The sequence below is a fragment of the Oryctolagus cuniculus genome, chromosome 5 (genome assembly GCF_964237555.1).
Source record: "Oryctolagus cuniculus chromosome 5, mOryCun1.1, whole genome shotgun sequence".
NCBI classification, from domain to species: domain Eukaryota; kingdom Metazoa; phylum Chordata; class Mammalia; order Lagomorpha; family Leporidae; genus Oryctolagus; species Oryctolagus cuniculus.
This window is the reverse complement of record NC_091436.1, coordinates 146,964,192-146,987,574: the sequence shown is the minus strand read 5'-3', so window position 1 is coordinate 146,987,574 and position 23,383 is coordinate 146,964,192. Positions and strand designations below refer to the sequence as shown.

Below are 23,383 nucleotides of genomic sequence, written 5' to 3'. Positions count from 1 at the left end.
AGGTTTTAGGCTTATGCATAAATATCACCATAGTGACAGGTGTTTCGCACAGTGGTGTTTGGCACAGAGACAGACTCAGATGCCCATATCCTGTATCAGAGTGCCTGGGTTCAAGTCTCTGCTGCACTTTTGATCCAGATTTCTGCTGATGTGCACCCTGGGAGGCAGCAGCTTATGGCTGAGTTGGTTAGGTTCCTGCCACTCACATGGGAGACTTAGATTGAGTTCTTGGTTCCTGGCTTTGACCTGGCCCAGTCTCAGCTCTTGTGGGCATTTGGGAAGCAAAATGGTGGAAGAGAGATTCTTCTCTCCATCTCTGTCTCTCCATCTCTATTGCTCTCCTTCAAATAAACAGAAAAGCAAGTAAGTAAATAAATAAATAAATAAATACTGCCAAGAGCAAGCACATATATACATATGCATACCATATCCTCAATGAACCTTTGTCTTGGCTGGCATTCCCAGTCTGAAATCACTTTTCTTTCAAATCCCACTTCTCACCTCATGGTGCCTGTGACTTCTTTCAATATTTGTCCACTGCTGCAGACTTCTCTTTAAAAGCAAAAAGCCTAGGTAGTGGAAAATTGAGTTACAGGGAGAAAAAATACTTTGACAAAGAAACAAAGCTTGGTAAAAGTGAGGAATGATAATAATATCTTTTGTAAGTTCTATGGCCACTTCAAAAACTTGTGCATTTCTCTGTTATATGTGATTTAAATTTTATGTGAATTCTTCATTCTTTAAAATAACACTGTGTTTTCTTGTTCTGTATGTTATATAGATAATTCTACTTGAAAAAAATGGCTGATAATTTTTTTAATCAAGTAAACAGGGACAGTGGAATGGACCTTAAGGGAACTCAGAAAAGAAGCAAGGAGAAGGAGACCTGCAAGGTGCAGTGAAGATGCAAAACATGAGAACTGTTTAGACAGAGTGCTTGTATTCCCCCAAATCACGTAACTTTAGACATGGAGGGCAACATCAAGCTCATGTTTCATTTCTTTGCTATGCATCCTAGACAGCCATGTGCACAAGAAGAAGTCCCCAGTGAAAATTTCTTCACCACCCTACTTAGCATTTTTACATCCCCCACTCTCCTTTTTCCAGACACTGACTTTTAATCACTTACCCCAAAGTCAAGGCTTCTTCCTGCCTCAAGGCCCTCTCAGATGTTAAAATATTCACGTTCAGGCCGGCGTTCCGGCTCACTAGGCTAATCCTCCGCCTTGCGGCGCCGGCACACCGGGTTCTAGTCCCAGTCGGGGCGCCGGATTCTGTCCCGGTTGCCCCTCTTCCAGGCCAGCTCTCTGCTGTGGCCAGGGAGTGCAGTGGAGGATGGCCCAAGTCCTTGGGCCCTGCACCCCATGGGAGACCAGGATAAGTACCTGGCTCCTGCCATCGGATCAGTGCGGCGCGCTGGCCACAGCGCGCCGGCTGCGGCGGCCATTGGAGGGTGAACCAATGGCAAAGGAAGACCTTTCTCTCTGTTTCTCTCTCACTGTCCACTCTGCCTGTCAAAAAATAAAACAACAAAAAACAAAAAAAAATTATTAAAAAATATTCACGTTCAATGGCACTGACTTAGACAGATAGTGTTGGGTCTGCCATGAGAACAAATGAACAGTTGGTTGTACAGCCTGGGTGTCACACACAGACTCCTGTCTTTTCTGGGCCACTCAAGTGGGACACTGCGGTATGCTGTGAAGAGAAAGTAGGGTGAGGTGGTGACATCCTGTCGATGAGGGAATCTGGCAGCAGCCATGCAGTGACAGAATGAAGGGGAGTTCTCCAAGGAGGCAGGGGAGTGGTCATGGAAAGAGGAGTACAAAGAAAGAAGAACATTTTACAAAAACAAACACCACTACTAGATGGGTAGTGTGCGAAGGCAGTTGAGAAGTTTTTCTCCAAAATTCATCCACTCATCTATTCTTTCATTCATTCTACAAATAGCTACTAAGTACAAGGTGTTAATAATACAGAAATGAACAAAGCAGATGTTGTCCTTACACTAGCATAAAGCTCACAGTGAATAGGGAGTTGGGTGAGGAAACAAAAACAAATTAAAAATAAATGTATGAGATAACATTGTATAGTAATAAATATTCTGAAAAGAAACATGTTAAGCAGATAGAATGGTCAGATACTGTTACTTTTCATTGTATGGACATGAGAAAACTCTCTAGTTGGGGGATATTTAAAAGCAGAATAGAATGAAGGGGGCGTGAGGTATCAGCAAGTGTGATGGTGATCATGGTAATCATGATAAAAAGACTTAAAGAGGATGTTGTTATGTGTTAAGAGATGAGAGGATCACAAGGAGGAGATAATCAACAGGTCACATGCAACAAAAATGTCAAAATACAATCAAGGTGCCAGTGCTGTGACGGAGTAGGTAAAGCTGCCGCCTGCAGTGCCAGCATCCCATAAGCTGGTTCGAGTCCCAGCTGCTCCACTTCCGATCCAGCTCTCTGGGAGAAACAGACGATGGGAAAAGCAACAGACGATGACCCAAGTGCTTGGACCCCTGCACCCACGTAGGAGACCCAGAAGAAGCTCCTGGGTCCTGGCTTCAGATCAACATAGCTCTGGCTGTTGCAGCCATTTGGGGAGTGAACCAGAAGATGGTAGACCTCTCTCTCTCTCTCTCTCTGCCTCTGACTCTCTGTAACTCTGCCTTGCAAATAAATAAATAAATCTTTTAAAAAAATGCAACCAGCTCATTTGACAATGAAGGAGCTTGATGATGACCATAGAGAGGATTGCAGTGAATTGTATTTGGAAGGAAAATTAATTGCAGAATATCAAGGAGGAAAAGCCTAACAGGAAATAGGTATTGGAGAGATGTTTTGGAAAAAGCTACTGATGAAGGAAAGGGCATGTAGGAATATGGAACCATGATTTTTTGGCTTTATTTTCCCCACTAGACCAGGGTGTCTCAACCCTGAAACTATGACATTTTGGGCCATGTATTGGTTGTGGGGCTGGCAAGAGGGCTACCCAGTGCATCATAGACATTCAGCAGCAACTCCATCCTCCACCCAACAGGTACCAGCATCACCTGTCCACCCAGTGGGACAGCCAAGGTGACTCCAGACATTGCTAGATGTCCCCTCATGGCAAAACTTCCCCATGTTGAGAACGTCTACTCAATAGGTGAGTTGAGTATGTTTGAAACAAATCAAGAAAGAGCCCATGGACAGCAAGAGAGAAAGGACACTGAAGAGAGATTTTGTCAATGTGAGGATATATAGCAAGGAATTCAACATGTTTCCTTCCCTGCAAGTAAGAAAAAGAACTATCAAAACTGTTAGTACTGCTTTGTTTTATAAATTGAGGAACAAATATTGTTACTCTAAATTAAGAAAAAGCATTCAAGCAGAAAATTAAAAGAAAAATATACTTGTTGTAACAATTTTGATGCCAGCATACAAACTTTCAAGGAAATGCAGTATTATTAAAAAAAGAGAAACCATTAGTTATCCTTTCATATATTAGTAGAATTAAGAATTAGTAGAATATCCTTTCTATATTAGTAGAATTAAGAAAAATGAGCAAGTGGCTTGAGTTGGAGAGTAGATCATGTGATCCACAAATTGTCCGTTAGTCTGGGAAGTCCTTAACTGAGGATTGAAGACAGATGTTTCTATGTGACTCATGTATTTTTACCACTTTCTCATGGGCATGAACTGGGATTATTCCTCCCCGTCTACTGATGATGTCAGTGTTTTGTTTACACAGGATGAACCTGCCTAAGTCAAATTTGGCTGTAAGTCACGTGGCACCCAGTAAAAATACATACGCAGACTTCTCTCTAGATAAAATAGAGTTGTTGGCTCTCTGGGAAAAGACTTGGTTTCTGAATTGAATATATGAAGTTTAGAAGTTAGAGAATGATCTTTAAGAAGCATCTCAGAGTTGAAAGAGATCATCATGATTATTTTTTCTTTTTCTTTTTGTTTTGAAAATATTTATTTATGTGAACATCAGAGTGACAGAAAGGGAGAGACACAGAGAAGGGAGATCTTCAGTCCACTGGTTCACTCCCCAAATACGTGCAACATCCACAGGGCTGGGCCAGTCCAAAGTCAGGAGCCAGCAACTCCATCTAGATCTCCCACATGTATGGCAGGAACCCAAGCACTTGGGCCATCATTGACTGCCTCCCAGATACAACAGGAAGCTGGATCAGAAGTGGAGCAGCTGGGACTCAACCTGGCACCCAACTGGCTTAATCCACTGTATCCCAATGCCTGTCCCCATCACAATTACTTTTACAAATGTTTTATCATCTCTCAATTTGCTGTTTCAGGTCTCTACCATTAAAAATAAACAAAAGTTTTATTTTTCAGAAGATGAGCACAAATGTGAACATACTGTGATACATGGCAATGAAATCTTTTTGTTTCCTAAATTAAAGACAAATGTCAATCCACACCTAAAAATGCAACTAGCAGTTATTGGAAACTTCCTATATATGGTGGGTTATTATAGTTATTTTATACCTGTGGTGTTTGTATTATTCCCATTAGCAAGCAAGAAAACAGGCAATCACACAAGCACACTGTTGAGCCCCACAATGTGCAAGCAACAGTTTCATGTCCTGGGTTTGTCTTTGGACATGCTTCCCCTCACCTCCCTGAGGTTTTTCACCACTTTCTGATGAGATGTCAACTTCTTGTTATCAGTAGACACACAAGTTGAATTACTTTGGTCTGCTATCCTGGTGATTTATTCTAGTCAGTTAGTCTTTGTCTAGTTGTCCAGTAGTTAACAGACATGATTTTGGCTGCTCCTAGCAGATCCCTCAAGTAACAGACTATGGAAATGATCCATTGAGGATCAAACTAGATGTCACCAAGAAGTCATTTTTTTTCCTTGAATTAAGGACTTGAGTTTGTCACTGGCCCCACCTAAGGAGATAGTCATGATCTTTTAATTTAGTAAGTTTTTTAAGCAAACTTATTGTGTTGCAAATTTGTTGGAATTTATTACGTCCAAAAGGGGGAAAAACCTCAGACATTAATTAATTTCTTTTCAGTGACTGATTTCCATCACAAGGACCTTTCTTTGGATGAGTAGTCCTGGTCTAATCTATACATTTCCTTAACTTTCATTATAACTGTTACTATATGTTATAGTTGTATGTTTATTCTAATATCTATATATCTATCCAATCTGCTGCTCCAAATATTTTGTCTGCTTGCTTTAAGAGTTATTGTGCACTCTTCAATTGCTGAGAATATTCACCCCAGGAATAAATGAATGTCTCTGGTAAGCTTTACTTCTCCCAAACAGTAAAAAGGACACACCAAAGTGATTTTATATATATTATGTATATTATATATATACATATATATATGTATATGAATGGGTGTAAGCTTCAGGAAGTTCAATGTGAAAGCATCCTGGGAGTCTCTACTGCAGCATCTCACTCAACTGAACAAGGGATCTATCCACAGCGTGTCTGTAGGTAGCATGATTTCTCAGGCATAGTTGGGTGGGCTGCAGGAGAGGCAAACAAGTGGGCTCTGACTGGGAGGTGGTCAGGAAAGAGACCAGCCCCTTCCCCCACTCCCATGGCCATGCGCGCCACTCTTCCTCTATACAAAGACAATTTGCTTTTCATGTAGTAATGAAGAACAATGTTTAACAGACAAAGGAGCTTCTAGTTTATTATTGTGCTGTCTTTGACTAGAGCTAGATGCTGGGAAAAAATGGTAATTCACAGTGTGAATGCTTCTTTTCCAGCCGTACGGGTTATGGCTGAGCATGTACATTGTATATTGCAGATGGTACAATAGCGAACACTGTGAGAAGGAAAAAAGAATGAATTACAGCCTTTTTCCCCCTTGCTAACCAAGAAACCAGAAATTTCTTCATAATGATTTTCTATTTGTGTGTATGTGTGCGTATGGGTTACTCCTTAGCAATATGCATGGCTGGATTCTGACAAATGATTTTTAGGTTTACAGTTTTACAATTAATGTAAAAAAAATCTACCAAGTTGATCTTAGAAGAACACCTGTGTTCTACATGTTTTTTCTTCAGTAAACTGATACAGGGCACAGGTGATGCCTCATTAACTTATTTCATGCAAATAAAAACATATTGCATGATTTCTTCTCCTTAACTATATAATTACTGAAACAGGATGGTGCTGAATAAAGCCACAAATTTTGGGAGGGAAGAATTTAGCATCTTCTGTGAATTCCCCTATGCTGTAGGGATTTGTGGTCCATGTACATCTGATGTAAAGAAAAAGTGATGGGAATGTGTCTTTCATATGTTAAAACAAAAACCAAAAAAACCCTTATTGATCCCTAGTTAGTCTTTTTTCTATATCCCAGGCCACTCTCTGAAACACAAGTGAAAATTTCCCAAGGAGATGGAGGAATTGAAAGCCCCAAGGAGGGACCATCTCAAATCAGCAAGCTTAAGTGTTTTGAGTTAGGGTTCAGATATTCTTATCAATGATTTCCAGAAAATGACATTGATTTTCTTTGGAAACAATGATGGAAAAACAGCGAATGTGTACCGGAATTGCTTTGAGAGTTCCGAAATCACACTGGAAAGCGTCCGAGCATTCCAACACAACTGTAAACAATCCCATGCTGCATTTATGGGGGAGGGCATTTCTGTTTTTGAAAGTCATTTGTGATTTTATTTTCTATGTTTTTAATTTATTGAATTAAAGCCAGATTTATTCAATTAAGATAATACACTGCAAGGTTAACTGCCATTTGCTGTTCATTTAGGCAAGCTATTGTACAGTTATGTAAATTTCATGAACAGAGACACTACTTGAGTGTCTTAATTGCAAGCAAAAAGTGTCATTTAAATATGAATTAAGTGAATAGTTGCCTGTATTTCCTGTTTCTGTATTTTCTGTCTTTAAAATCTAAGGGCTATCCAGTGGTCCATACTGTGTCATGAGATTTTTCTTTTTCTTGCAAAAGAAAAACACTCCCACTACTAAAAATTATAAAAAGAAGTAGAGAAACATGTGAAAATGTCAGTTACCACACTGCTCGGTACTCACCAATATGGAAAACAGGGTGCCAGTTTTTCACTGTTGGTCATTGGTTTTCATTTTCATGCTGTTGCTGAAATTTTAAAAAATTATTCAATGGGGCAGGCTTTTGGCACAGCGTTTAAGACACCACTTGAGACAGCTTCATCCCATATCAGTGTCTGGGTTCAAGTCTCGACTTTGCTCCTAATTAGCTTCCTGCTAATGTGAACCCTAGGAGGCAGTGGGTGATGGCTCAAGTACTTGGGTCCCTGCCACCCACCTGGAAGACCCGAGTTGAGTTGAGTTCATATATATGAGAGGGATTGGGTTGACTGAGAAAACCTAGGAACCCTACAGAAGTTTCGGGCCATGTTCAGCACATGTACATCCTATTTAAAAAATTATTTCAGCCTGTACTACATGTGTCATTTACTTAGAGTCACTCTCTATATAAATTCATATTTTTAAAACCTTCTTTTAAACTACCCATTTATAATGCATCCAGACATTCAGTTTTCATTCCCCAACGCTGGAATGTACATAATTTTATTTTAATCACTGTTTTATCTTTGTTGAAAGAAACATTCATTTTAAATTTAGAACTGTCACAACCATAGATGTGTTTAACAAAGTGACCCCTGACCTGATTCTCTGCTGATTTCTGTGAAACAATTCCCCATGCATCTCGGACTTACTGACAAATCTTGTTTTTGTTTGTCTCTGCGTTTTCGGATGGTTCTGGTGGATAAAAATGACCCAGAGACAAATCTGGCATTAATCATGACGAGAGGGAAGGCTTCACAATTCGTTAATGCAAACCACACCCCGGTTCTGTGGAGTCAGTTCCCAGCTCCTGTCCCCTGCCCGGGCCATGGCAGCCTGGGAACATCTTCCCAGCGCCCCCCAAGGCCGCTCCTGCTGGCTCCCCCACGAGTGAGAAGTTCACTATTCACTCACTGCTTGCGTCATCCTTCCCAACATGTTCCCACTGATACATTAAAGGAATTAATTGCTCATAATGATCTCACCATCTGTTAACAGAGGTTCATACCTACAGGCTGGTGGCATGCGGTGGTTCTATTCAGGGATCAATAGGCAGCGCCGGCCGCGCGCTTTCCCACATCGCCTGCCTTTGCGCGCTGAAAGGGGGAGGAGCGCTCAGGGCCGGCCATCTGCTTCTTGTCTTTCTGTGCGAGACCTTGATGCCGTCCAGCGCAGCTCTGATCTGACTCCAGTCCGACTGGAATGTGGCTGATCTGAGAGCCTCTCAAAGCTGTGAAAGTGAGTCAAAAGGAGATGCCCATTGTCCGGCATGGCTGAAAGAAAATGATCACTTTAAAATTCATAACTCCCAGGTGCCTGCCATCTATTCATGGGAAAAAACCCTCTGAACTTCTCTTCATTAAAGAGAGGAGAGTCCTGCTAAAAAGAGAGAAAAGGAAGTAGTTTGTGGGAATGTGGAGGGGATTTTCAGGCTAAACAAATGAGGAATTTGGAATTTTGCACTCGTGTTAAAAGGGCTGTGTGTGGAAGGGGAAGCCCTTATTTTAAAAAAAAAAAAAAAAAAGGAGAAGGCAGGCTTTTCTGGGGCACTGTAGCAAGTAATGAAGAAAGAGCATTTTAATTTTTCTCCAGGATATTTCAAAGATTACGCCGTCCTTTTACTTTTATTACCTGAAACTGAGAAAACTTTCCCATTCGATTCTGTACAAGAGTCTTAGTCAATTTCCATTCCAATTCCACAGGAGTGAATTTGTGTGGGAAATTAGGGAAGCATGAGAGTCTGGAAAATTACCGAGTCTGCTATGGGACACATGGGCACAGTGCAGCTCAGATCCATCCCATGTTTCTTAGAATACTCACCAGGGTCCTCTGCACCTACCATGCCCTCTGTCAGGAGGAGAATTTTCTCTGTATCTTGAGCGGCAAAGATGCCATCAGGAAATAGTTAAGAAATGAAAAAGAAAACTGCTGGTGCCTGGGCAGCTTACAGTTCAGCTGAGTCCCAGGCCTGGTGGATCTTTACTGTTGGCCGTTGTGGAAAATTGATGTTGCATTGGAGCCACGCAGGAATCCAGAGAATATTTATGGACTGATGGATGGAGAGCCAAACAGAAGTACGAATGGAGAGACCTGCAGTCTATCTCTTGAAAATCCTGTATCTTACAGATGGTGACACACAAGCCCTAAAAAGTTAAATAAGCTGCTCAAAGTCACGCAAGTGCATCATGGAGCTTCAGTTACTGGCAATGTTCTTTCCAATGTTTTATCCTGCATCATGAGTGGGGCGGGGTTTAAAATTAGTTTTGCTTACCTTTCCATAATTAAGATAGATCGATATTGCCAACTTAAGGAATCCAGTAGTTCCTTTTAAAACAAATTCTGAGCTCTGTGGAAGATTATAATTACCAGTATTCACTAACACATAGCACATAGCGAGCCCACTGGTGAAGTAAGGTGTTAAGTCCAGCTTTCTTGGACATCCATAACCAAATGAGGCAGGAAGCAAGAAAGGTAAGAATGGGTGATGATAAATGAAGTCACGACATCACTCCCTTGAAAAATGGGATCAACAGGGGCAGATGATGGAAAGGAGATAGAAGAATCCAGAAACAACCCCACATTGTGGAAATGAGAGATTTGCTTAATAGAATCACTGTTACTGGTCCTTATTGATAGATAAGAAGGTATCAGCTTAACCAAAATTTTTGCTATAAACGTATATTATAGTCTGTTGAGAAGCTTTTAGGGTATATACACAATCTTTCCTCTGTGGAAGCCTATCTTTAACTTTCAGTGTGGTGGTTGGGAACATAAAATTCTTTGGATAGACTGGTGGCACATAGTAGAGTTAAGTGGAGAAAAGGCAAACCATGTCAGGTGTAGGTATGTTCACTAATCTAATTTGATTCTTAAATTATCAAATTGTTTGACTCTACAGTTTACGTGGTATCAAATCCTACAGTTTGTGCAGGTAAAATGTGGGTCAGAAAAAAGAAACCCAAAAGCTCAATAGTGCAAGTACACAGAGAATTGGGATGAAAATTGACAGCAGCCAAAAGGGAATAGCTAACATTTTCTCAAGTATTTCAGCCTCTGCCTGGAGCTTTAGGGAAAACCACATATTTATTCCAGAAAAAGTAAGAATACAAAGGCATTTTCAAAAGTCTATGGAAATAGAATTAAAAGATGAGTTTAGTTTGGTGCAAAAATTGTTTTGAAATCCATGCACAGATTTTCATAATACACAATTTCATGAACTTCCTGAAGACCTATCATAGGCATGAATTTCAAAAACCTCTTACACCAAAAAATAAGCTTATTTTTTCTTTAAAATATTTATTTATTTATTTATTTATTTATTTGAAAGAGTTATAGAGAGAGAGGCACAAATATTGAGAGAGAGAAGGTGAGAGAGATCTCCCATCTGTCGGTTCATTCCCCATATGGCTTCAGTAGATGGGGCTGAGCCAAGTTGGAGCCTGGAACTCCATGTGCGTCTCCCACATGGGTTCTAGTGGCCCAAGTACTCATCGAGTCATCTTCTGGTGTTTCCCCAAGACATTAGCAGGGTGCTGGGTTGGAAGTGGAGCAGCCAGGGCTTGAACTGGTGCTTATATGGGATGCTGGTATTTCAGGCAGCAAGCCTATCTTTTAATTCCATTTTCAACAGACATTTTAAAGTACTCTTGTAAGTACTCTTGTAAGCCAGAAGAAGAAATGAATTAAAAGTTATCCCAGTATCCCTCCTAGAGATCATCTGTTAACTTTCTAGAGTATACATTAAACAACAACAAAAGCTGATCACAATATTCATATTGTATAGCATTTAAGATAAAAATATGATATTGTAAATATCTAAACATTTTTGACCTTAAAAAGGCAGTTTTCATGTATGTCAATTTAAAAGCTTTTTATTTGGTGATGTATTGTGAGTCTCTTTCCTTTTATTTATAGGTATCCAGATATATTTAAATGGGCTTACATATGGTTTAGGAACCATCTGAGTAAGTGTTGAAAGTTCTGAGTATCTCAGCTCTTTTCAAGATTGGATTTCAAGCTGCTGAGAGATTTAATAGAACAAAAGCAATTTATGTTGTAAGAATATAGTTCATTAGATATTTACTGAAAATTTAGTTATTTATTTCCCTTTGCAGTGAAATGATGTTCTTTTCCTACTGATCCATACACCACCCACATAACTGAAAGTTTATCATAAGCTGTATTCTCTGTTATTAGTTGAGGAGGTGTAGATGTAATGAATGAGAGGGTGCCTAGCTCAAACAGCCACAATGACCACAAGCAACACACTTCAAAACCCTAACAAAACCCCAAATCAACAAACAAAAAACACCAAAGAGGCATAGTGGAATTCTAAGGCAGCTCATTTTTAGGGGATTCAGGTGAAAAATTCAGCTGATAGGATGATAGGGAAGAGTCTGATTTGTAGGCTCTGAAGTTTTGACTTTAAGGCTCAACCCTATAGGGGGTTCTGACACCCAGAGAAATATATAATTTGAATATGTTTACATCAACTTTCTGATTTCTCTTCTTTTGTCAAGTACTATCTGAAACCTGACAGCTTTCTCATCTAATGCTGTCCTTGTTTGCTGAAGGGTTTTTTTTTTTTTCCTTCACATAGACTGTTACTGGGTCAGACATACCTATTTTTTTCTATAGGTACATGCATTTTTTGTTTGTTTGTTTCTTCTAAGGACTCATAGAAAATTTCTGCCTCTTTTACTTATTCTGTACTTGAAAATAGACCTTCCTTTTAAACTTGCCATTGTAATCATTTTACATTTGTTCAATCATTGGACTCAATTTTGTTCCCAATTCTTGTGTTCAGAGTTAATCAATTGGGAAGATTTTAAAAGCACACAGCAAAAGCAAATACACTTTAATGCTACCCTACCCCCATCCAATTCTCACAGGCACTGGGTTTGTAGGGATAGCTGATCTCTGGGTTTTATTATTTTCCCTCTCTCTTTTCTTTCTTTCTTTCTCTTAAAAAACTGTGCATGGAAAGTAAAAGTTTATTGGGGGCAAGGGTTCAATGACTATTTTTCCCTCGAACAAATTAATCTTGTATAACCTGCATTATAAAGGCTATTTTTAAAAAGAGGAGGAAATAATCATTGAGGCCTTATTTGGAACTCTTGTGGGTTTGAGCTCACATTTGCACCAGCCAGAGATTTTCAATTAGCAGTGCCTTAGAAAACAGGGACCCCTGCCATTGTCAGTGTCCTGTGGAAGAAGAAGAGCAAATAGATTGGAAATGGTCTTATGGCTCAAGCTCCTGGGAAAATGTAACAGGTGTTACAGCTCAGCTGGGTGTGAGATTTATGAAAAAAGCCCACTCAGACTTTGCCCATAGAATTCTTGCTTTCTAGCTAGGGCTTCAAGTAGGAAGAAACTAATGACTTCATTACCATCTCAATTCTGGGAAATGCCTGGTCCAGACCTGACTCATTAAAGGAAAGGTATAGCACTCTGGGTGACCTTACCAGATCAAAATGTTATTTAGAGCAATTCCATTAGTCAGGGCCATAAACCTGCAAGAACACACCCTTTAGGAATAACACTTTGGCCATAAAATGAGGGGAGGAAAAAAAAAAACAAAAAACAAAAACAAAATAAGCCCATACAGATAAAGAGGGAGAGAAAAGGGGAAAAACATATTCTATAATCATCCTGCTGCACCATTTCCTCCACTGTCTTTGAAAAGCCTCTACCTTCAGCCCTTCTTCCCTCACTCCCTGTTGTGACACATTAAATGGCTCTTGTGGCTGCCCCATTTCCAGTGCATTATAATTGGAGGATGAGGTAGAAGCCAGCAATGATGCCAAATTTCCAAGCACTGGAAGATAAAATAAAATCTCTTCAGTACTAACAGTACTTAATGGTACTAACAGTAGTAGTACTTAACTAGTATCAATTAACAGTAAATTTTTATTAGGTAATTGCTCCTTTTATTAATCTGAAATGAGAGAAGCATAGAACCATATCCCTGGACACAATCTTTCATAACCATTGTATTTCGTTTTATTTCATATTGCTACTTCACTGAAGGAGAACTTGGCCAGTGAAATGCAATTTCAGTAACCTTCTCACAGTCTATTTGTCTCTAAATGCCAGCCCCTTGGTGGGGGGTCCCCCTGCCCCTTATGACTCATTTTTATTATGCTCCCACATGCTCCGCTTTCCAGAACACCTTTCAGAAAAAAATTCACAGTCAAAAGACAAATTGTTTGTAAGGCCAAAGTGTTAAGGCTTGTGACCTTGCTTTAAAAAACTTAGCTGCTTCCTATTACACCTCCACTCCTGAGTAAATAAATTTCATATTTAAATCCCCAGACACAATTCTTCTTATCCTTAATAAAGTGCATAATGCTGCCTCTCTAGTGGACCTGAGATTCTCTCAGTACCGGGGAACATGCTGAGCCTTGAATGAGACGGAGTCACCCTGAAAGCATTAGACTGTATTGGTCTGACCTTTTAGCATTAAAGCCAAATGGAGAGCAAAGTAGTTTGGATGGGAGGTCAACAAAAGCTGCTGAGTATGGCAAAATTAACAATTACAGGTTTACAAGTCTTGGTCATCACATACCAAGCTCCTGTCTGCCAATTGTTGAAAGTATTAATTAGGGTTGTAATATCAATTTTAGTGTATTGTTGAGACCATGAAGTGATCTATTTAATGATCAGAACAAATTGGTTATGATGTTTGGGAAATTACTGCAGGAGAACTGAGTTATAGATTAGAGATTTCCTGAAAGAAATATTTTTCAGCAGTAGAATATATTGCTACCAAACTATGTGAAAGGAAATCTTGCAGTGATTTATTGGAATACCTATCACATTTATCTAGTTCCCTTTTATTTTATGTCTATTTTTCTCTCTCTCTCTTTTTTTTTTTTTTTTTTGGTATGGACGAGAAGGTTTAAAAAGCTTACATGAATCAATTTTACCATTTATAAATTAATTTTACCTGCATTAAATCATGCAACTCTACACAACAGTCCCTGGAGGTAGATAGATGAAGAAATGAGGCATTGAGAATTTGTTACCTACCTTAAAACCAACACATAGTGGTGATGAATCTAATACTCTTGCATTATGCTGAGCTCCTGAGGACAATCAGTTCATTGGTCATGTTGACAATCTATGGTTTTGATATAATCTTAAAAATACTTCTTAGCACAGTTCCGCTTAGCACTGTTTAATGAATCCTTGGTGATGACAGTAGAGAAATATTTTTAAAAGGCAGTTTACTTGCTGTTGTTTCCTTAGGCTTACAATCAGGGATTTGAGCTGAAAGATAGTTATTATTTTTAAGGGCACCTGAGGGTTAATGATTCATAAAATACTTAAATGTTTAATGCAACATATAAACAGTAGAATTTCTGAGTACAAACAACAAGAAACTAAGGGAAGGAATGATTGAATGAAAGGAAATGTTTTTATTTTAATAGGAAAATTATGAAGATATCCTATTAGAAAATGCACCCAGTAAATAACCATGATCACTATTTTTCCTACATGAGTGCTCAGTGCATGATCTCTGGGAGTATGTATACTTAAGGTCTTTGATGGTCTTAAGGTCTTTGCTGGTTTAGCAATAAGCCATTACAGTGTTCAGTACCTGTGCTTGGGATGCTAAATCCCTACAGAAGAAAGCTATAGGCAGTTGGATAAACCTTAAAGCTGCTAAAAGAGTTACAGAACTCTTTTAGTAAGCTACAGATGGAAAACAAAGACTCCTCACTACCCCTCAGCAGAAAAAAGAGAGAGGAACAGAGAAAGAGAGAGAAGAAAAGGCAAAAAAAAAAAAAAAAAAAAAAAAGGAGAAAAAAATGACTAAGGGGCCAGCATTGTGGCATAATGGGTAAAGCTGCTGCCTGTGATGTTGGCATCTCAAATGGGTGCCGGTTCGAGACCCAGCTGCACTACTTCCAATGCAGCTCCTTGATAATGCACCTGAAAAAGCAGCAGAAGATGGACCAAGTGCTTGGGTCCCTATACCTACATGGGGGACCCAGAAGAAACTTCTGGTTCCCAGCTTTGGCCTGGCCCAGCCCTGGATGTTGCAGCCATTTGAGGAGTGAATCAGTGGATGGAAGACCTTTCTCTCTCTCTCACTGCCTCCTCTATAACTGTGCCTTTAAAATAAATAAATATTTTTTTAAAAAATGCGCTCATTTTTGAAACTGAGCTCAAAGCATTGTTTGTTATTCAAACCTGAGGTTGACTTATCCTGAGGAGAAAAGGGCAATGTGGTGGAGTAGGACTATAGCTATCATCCACACACAGAAACATGAATTTGAACAAGTACGCATGCACAAAAATACCTTTATAACAGCTAAAGAAATCAGGTGGGAGCTTATAGTTCCTAGTTATAGCATAATAAAAGAAGATGGGGTAGGCATTGTGGCACAATGGGTTGAGCTGACTCTTAGGATGCCCATGTCCCTTATTAAAGTGTTATTTGAATCCTGTCTAATCTTCTGACCCAGCTTTCTATGTACATCCTAGGAGACAGCAGATGATGGCCTATGTGCTTGGGCCTCTGCCACCCATGTGCGAGACCTGGATGGAGCTGCTAGCTCCTACTTTGGACCCTGCTAGTGTGGGCATCTGGGAATAAAACAATGGATGGAATATCTCTGTCTGCTTTGTCATTTTTCCTTTAAAGTAGATGAAAATAAGTTGACATTTTTAAAAAGAGAAGATACATTGGAGAATGTAGGAAGAGAGTTTTACATTAACTACATTGTCCTTCCCCAACTCCAGGCATTACAGTGAAGAGATACTGTCTTCTTGGGGGAACAGTAAGGAAAGTAAGTCTAGAACTTTATCATGGGCTCCAATACCAGACCCACCACAGAAAAACTGCATTGGATAGACCCCCATTGTCCCTACATCCAGGTCTGTATCAATAAAATGAACCTCTAGATCACTTTAATGCCAAATGAGAACCCATAGCTCTGGCAAGATGAGCCCAAGTTCTTGTTGGCATCATTGTTTACTGAGTACAGCATTCTTAGGCTCAGATTATCTACAGTGACAGGAAGGTCTTAGTATCCAGGAGGTTGGATTCCAGTTTGGTCCTGTACCAATTGAGGCAGTTCTGGGCCTAGGGCACAAGTGATCAATCTTAAGGACCATAATAGATGATCTGCTCAGAATTTCTGGATAGGCTCACAGTTAAAGAACATTCCTAGACAAAGCTATACTGTTGGGATAAATACCTACATTTTCAATGTGCAAACATTGGCAAATGACCATCAGGCTTAAGAACCATCAGAGAAACATGTCACCAAGCAGACAAAAGTTGGCAGTGACTGATCTTAAAGAGATGGAAATATATAAAATTTTGACAAGGAATTAAAAATAGCTCCTTTAAGGAAGCCCAGTTAACCTCAAGGAAGTACAGAGAAATAATTAAACAAAATGAGGAAAACAATAAGTGACCAAGATAAGAAACTGTACTAAATGAAAAAAAAATGAGAAGCATATATTGAAGCTGAAAAATACAATGAACAAAGTAAAAAATGAAATAGAGAGCATTAATGTGGAGTTGATTGAGGAGAAGTAAGAACTGTGAACTCAGAGTTTATTTGAAAATATAAAGTCAGGGGAAAAACAAAAAAGATGAAAAGGAATGAAAAAGCTTACAGGATTTATTGGATAGCATCAAAAGTTAAAATGGGTATTAAACATGAAGTTGAGAAAAACAAAGGGCAGCTCATTTAAAGAAATAATAGCAGAAACCATTCTAAAATTGGAGAAAGAAATATCTAGGTATGGAAGATACAAAAGTGTATAATCAGATTCAATTCAAATAATACCATTCTAAAACATGTCCTAATGAAATTGTCAGAGATCAAAGACAAAACAATGGATCCTAAAAGCAACAACAGAAAAGAGGAAGATGATATGAGAGATTTTCAGTACTCCTAGCAGCATCCTTTTCAGCAGAAAGTTTACAAGTTAGAAGAGTAGGATAATTATATTCAAAGCACTGAAGGGAAAAACTTCTAACCAAGAATGAAGTACCTAGCAAAGCTGTTCTTCAGAAATGAAGGAGAGACAAAAACTTTCAAAAAATAAGCACAAGTTGAAGGAATTCATTACAACCAAACCTATCTTATAAGAAATGCTAAACAGGTGAATTCAAAGTAAAAGAGAAGGATGCTAAGCAATAACATGAAAATATCTAAAAGACATTCTTTCTTCTGCTTCATCAAGTCTGTTGTTAAGGCTTTCCACTGCATTAATATGATCCATTGAATTCTTCATTTCTAAAATTTTGATTTCTCTTTAAGTTCTCAATTTCCTGGGAAAAATTTTTCATTCATGTCTTGTATGGTTTTCTTTAGTTTGTGGATTTGCTTCTGATTTTTTTTTTTTGAGTAATCCTGTGATTAATTTTCTAAATTCCATTTCTAGCATTTCCTCAATCTCTTCATTTCACATTCTAATACTGAAATATTGTGTTCCTCTGGGAGGGTCATGGTGACTTCCTTATTCTTGTTTCTTGAATTTCGTACCATATTTTACAGCATTTGTGGAGTTGATTTGTAATTTTTTTTTCTTCTGTTGGTTTTTATCTTTGGGGCTATGCTTCTGTGGCCTTGTGGAATGTCTGCCCTTTCAGCGTGTGGTGGGTGTGGCCAGGGGGCTCTAATCAGTGCTCTAGGGTGGGGTGAGTTTCCAGGGTAACACCAAAGTTGGGCGTGGTAGAACTCAATACCCAGCTACATCCTACACCTTTTTATGTAGCCACTGAGGCCCCAAAGTCTCAGCACCTATGGCTTCCTCAGTTGCTGCTGGCGCAGGTGCCCCTCTGTGCCTTGTAGCTGCCCAGCCACTTCCCAGCCAAGCTCTGAGTCAGTGGGGGCTGTGGGCCATTCCCTCCACTCAAAGCTGTGGATCACACCTGCACACTAGTCACTAGACGGAGACGGCCCGCCAATGTTGCCAGGGCTGCATTCAGGTGCTCCATCTCAGGGAGCTGTTATGTGCATGCATACATGTTTCCTTAGGGTTGCCCTGTTTTAAAATGGTGCCTGCCATCTCTCAGCCAGATCACTCGTTCTGTTTTGGAGAGATTGGTTTGAATCGACTGGCTCCCTCCACTTCCACTAAGACCACAGGTGACCACCAGCAACTACTAGCCCAGTTGAGACCCATACCCCTCTCTCTCCGGCTCTATCTCCATGGATTGGTGCAGTCCATCTTCCTGCTGTCTCAGAAATGCCACCAGCTCCAGCTCTCCAAGACTCCAGCTCCCTGCACTCTCTGGTTGTGCATCAGCAGTCACCATGCAGATTCACCCTGATTCCCCTACTCCCATGGGGCCTCCAGGGTGGGTTTTCTCTCCAGTTCTCCACTGTTTCTCCCTAGCCCTGAATAGCATGCTGCACCTTAATCCACCATTTTTTCCCATGAAACAAATCTTAATACATTTAAGAACATTGGAATCTGATCAAGTATCTTTTCTGGCAATAATTATGTAAAACAAGAAATCCATGAAAGGAAAAACTTCAGAAAATATATAAATACATGGACATTAAGCTATATGCTTTTAACCAACTAGTGGGTCACTGAAGAAGGGAAATTTAAAAATTTCTTGAGACAAATGAGAATGGAAATACAATGTGCCTAAAACCAGGGGAGAATAGCAAAAGCAATTTTAAGAGGGAAGTTTTTAACCATATATGCCTCATTAAAAAAAGGAAAGATCTCAAAAAAGCAACCTAATTATGCCTCTCAAGAAACCAGCAAATAAGAACAAACTAAACTGCAAATCATTAAAAAAAGGAAATAAAAAAGATGAAAGCAGAAATACATGACATAGAGAAAAACAGTAGAAAGGATAAAGGAAAGGAATTGGTTTTTTGAAAAGATAAACAAAATAGATAAACCTTTAGCAAGAGAAATAAAAAAAGAGTGATGATTCCAGTAAGTAAAATCAGAGATGAAAAAGAAAACATTACAACTGACACTACAGAAATACAAAAAAAAAAATCATAACAGACTGTTGTGAACAATTACATTCCAAGAAATTGAATAATGTAGAAGAAATGGATAAATTACTGGACACTTATAACCTACCACAAATGAATTTTGAAAAATTGGAAAATCTGAACAGAGCAATAATGTATAAGGAGATTGAGTCAGTAATTAAAAATATCCCACCAGGGGAAGAGGAGTTTTACAGTGGATTTAATTGCTTCTTGGGACACCACACCCCATATTGGAGTGCCTGAGGTCAAATCCTGCCTCCTGCTAATGGCTTGAGAGGCAGCAGTTGGTGCCCTATGTATTTCAGTTCATGTCAACTGCTGGGAGGTCCCATTGGAATTCCTGTCTCCTAACTTTGGCCTCGCCTGGCCTGGCCCATGCTGTTTCAGGCATTTAGGGAGTAAATCTATCGTTCTCTCCTCTTTTCAAATAAATAAATAAACCTTTAAAAAATAAAAATACATCAGCATCACTATTTAAAAACTCTTCCACCAAAGAAAGGCCCAGGACTTGATGGCTTTACTGCTGAATTCTACCAAACATTTAAAGGACTAATACTCATTCTTTTAAAACTCTTCAAAAAACTGAAGATGAAGGAAATCTTCCAAACTCATTCCACAAGGTCAGCATTGCCCTGGTCCAAGACAATGACACAACAAAACAGAAAACTACAATCCAATATCCCTGATGAACATAGTTGTAATAATCTGCAACAAAATGACAGCCAGACAAGTTCAACAATATTTTATAAAGATCACTCACCATTATCAACTGGGATTAATCTTAGAGATGCAATGATGCTTCAACATACTCAAGTCAGTTAACATGATATATCATCTCAGCAGAATGAAAGATAAAAATCAGATATTTTAATAGATGCAGAAAAAGAATTTGACAAAAATCAATATCGTTTCATGATTAAAACGCTCAAGAAATTAGGTATAGAAAGAATGTGGTGTCATGGATCACTTGGTTAATCCTCCACCTGTGGCGCCGGTATCCCATATGGGCACCAGGTTCTAGTCCCGCTTGCTCCTCTTCCAGTCCAGCTCTCTGCTGTGGCCTGGGAAAGCAGTGTAGTATGGCCCAAGTGCTTGGGCCCTGAACCCGCATGGGAGACCGGGAGAAAGCACCTGGCTCCTGGCTTCTGATCAGTGCAGCACTGGTCGTGGCGGCCATTTGGGAGTGAATCAACCAACGGAAGGAAGACCTTTCTTTCTCTCTTTCTCTCACTGTCTGTAACTCTGTCAAAAAAAAAAAAAAAAAAAAAAAGAATGTAAACCAACACAATGAAACAGCATATATGACAAAACAAGAGGACATCACACTGAACAGGGAAGGATTGGAACCTTTTCCTCTAAGATCTGAAACAAGGCAAGCATGTGCACTTTCGCCACTTTTATCCAGCAAAGTACTGGGAGTCCTAGCCGGTGCAATTAAGCAAGCAAGAAAGAAAAGGCATCTAAATTGGAAAGGAAGAAGTTAAATTGTCCTTATCTATAGATAATAGAATCTTTTTTATGGGAAACTCAGAAAGCTCCACAAAAACACTCTTAGGTCTAATAAACGAATTCTGTAAAGTGATGGGATACAAAACATATCACAATTGGAGATATTCTAAGGCTAATGGTGAACTTTCTGAAAAAAAGATTATAATCCTATTTATAATAGCTACAAAAACTTAAATACTTAAAGGAAGATGAAAGATTGATAACTATGAAACATTGAAAAGAGAAATTTAAAAAGGTACAAGTAAATGGAAAGATATCTCATGATTTTGTGTTCATGGTTTAGAAGAATACATGTTGTTAAAATGTCCATACTACTCAAAATAATCTATAGATTCAATATAATCACTGTCAAAATACCAATGACATTCTTTAAGAATTGGGAAAAAACCTCCCAAATTCTTTCTATGAAGCCAGCATCACCTTAATCCCTAAGCCAGAGAAAGATGCAGCACTGAAAGAAAATTACAGACCAATATCCCTGATGAACATAGACGCAAAAATCCTCAATAAAATTCTGGCCAATAGAATACAACAACACATCAGGAAAATCATCCACCCAGACCAAGTGGGATTCATCCCTGGTATGCAGGGATGGTTCAACATTCGCAAATCAATCAATGTGATTCACCACATTAACAGACTGCAGAAGAAAAACCATATGATTATCTCAATTGATGCAGAGAAAGCATTTGATAAAATTCAACACCCTTTCATGATGAAAACTCTAAGCAAATTGGGTATAGAAGGAACATTCCTCAATATAATCAAAGCAATTTATAAAAAAACCACAGCCAGCATCCTATTGAATGGGGAAAAGTTGGAAGCATTTCCACTGAAATCTGGCACCAGGCAGGGATGCCCACTCTCACCACTGCTATTTAACATAGTTCTGGAAGTTTTAGCCAGAGCCATCAGACAAGAAAAAGAAATCAAAGGAATACAAATCAAGAAGGAAGAAGTCAAACTATCCCTCTTTGCAGACGATATGATTCTGTACTTAGAGGATCCAAAGAACTCTACTAAGAGACTATTGGAACTCATAGAGGAGTTTGGCAAAGTGGCAGGATATAAAATCAATGCACAAAAATCAACAGCCTTTGTATACACAAGCAATGCCATGACTGAGAAAGAGCTGCTAAGGTCAATCCCATTCACAATAGCTACAAAAACAATCAAATACCTTGGAATAAACTTAACCAAGGACGTTAAAGATCTCTACGATGAAAATTACAAAACCTTAAAGAAAGAAATAGAAGAGGATACCAAAAAATGGAAAAATCTTCCATGCTCATGGATTGGAAGAATCAACATCATCAAAATGTCCATTCTCCCAAAAGCAATTTATAGATTCAATGCAATCCCAATCAAGATACCAAAGACATTCTTCGCAGATCTAGAAAAAATGATGCTGAAATTCATATGGAGGCACAAGAGACCTCGAATAGCTAAAGCAATCTTGTACAACAAAAACAAAGCCGGAGGCATCACAATACCAGACTTCAGGACATACTACAGGGCAGTTGTAATCAAAACAGCATGGTACTGGTACAGAAACAGATGGATAGACCAATGGAACAGAATTGAAACACCAGAAATCAACCCAAACATCTACAGCCAACTTATATTTGATCAAGGATCTAAAACTAATTCCTGGAGCAAGGACAGTCTATTCAATAAATGGTGCTGGGAAAACTGGATTTCCACGTGCAGAAGCATGAAGCAAGACCCCTACCTTACACCTTACACAAAAATCCACTCAACGTGGATTAAAGACCTAAATCTACGTCCTGACACCATTAAGTTATTAGAGAACATTGGAGAAACCCTTCAAGATATTGGCACAGGCAAAGAATTTCTGGAAAAGACCCGGGAGGCACAGACAGTCAAAGTCAAAATCAACTATTGGGATTGCATCAAATTGAGAAGTTTCTGTACTGCAAAAGAAACAGTCAGGAGAGTGAAGAGACAACCGACAGAATGGGAAAAAATATTTGCAAACTATGCAACAGATAAAGGGTTAATAACCAGAATCTACAAAGAGATCAAGAAACTCCACAAAAACAAAACCAACAACCCACTTAAGAGATGGGCCAAGGACTTCAATAGACATTTTTCAAAAGAGGAAATCCAAATGGCCAACAGGCACATGAAAAAATGTTCAAGGTCACTAGCCATCAGGGAAATGCAAATCAAAACCACAATGAGGTTTCACCTCACCCCGGTTAGAATGGCTCACATACAGAAATCTACCAACAACAGATGCTGGCGAGGATGTGGGGAAAAAGGGACACTAACCCACTGTTGGTGGGAATTCAAACTGGTCAAGCCACTATGGAAATCAGTCTGGAGATTCCTCAGAAACCTGAATATAACCCTACCGTTCGACCCAGCCATCCCACTCCTTGGAATTTACCCAAAGGAGTTTAAATTGATAAACAAAAAAGCGGTCTGCACCCTAATGTTTATTGCAGCACAATTCACAATAGCCAAGACCTGGAACCAACCTAAATGCCCATCAACGGTAGACTGGATAAAGAAATTATGGGATATGTATTCTTTAGAGTACTATACCGCAGTAAGAAACAACGAAATCCAGTCATTTGCAACAAAATGGAGGAATCTGGAACACATCATGCTGAGTGAAGTAAGCCAGTCCCAAAGGGACAAATACCATATGTTCTCCCTGATCGGTGACAACTGACTCAACACCAAAAAGGAAACCTCCTGAAATGAAATGGACACTATGAGAAATGGTGACTTGATCAGCATAGCCCTGACTGCTAATGGACAACTTAATACATTATCCCTCATAGTATTTTTTTTTTTGTCT

General features: G+C 39.2%; 1 long non-coding RNA gene across 1 annotated transcript; it reads right to left on the bottom strand.

Moving 5' to 3' along the window:
* Positions 1–434: 434 nt before the first annotated feature.
* Positions 435–8,285, bottom strand: LOC127487343 (uncharacterized). Its single transcript, XR_007914114.2, has 3 exons — positions 8,064–8,285; positions 7,040–7,103; positions 435–569 (listed from the first exon to the last, which is right to left on the bottom strand). It is a non-coding gene; the product is annotated as an uncharacterized lncRNA (long non-coding RNA).
* Positions 8,286–23,383: the final 15,098 nt, after the last annotated feature.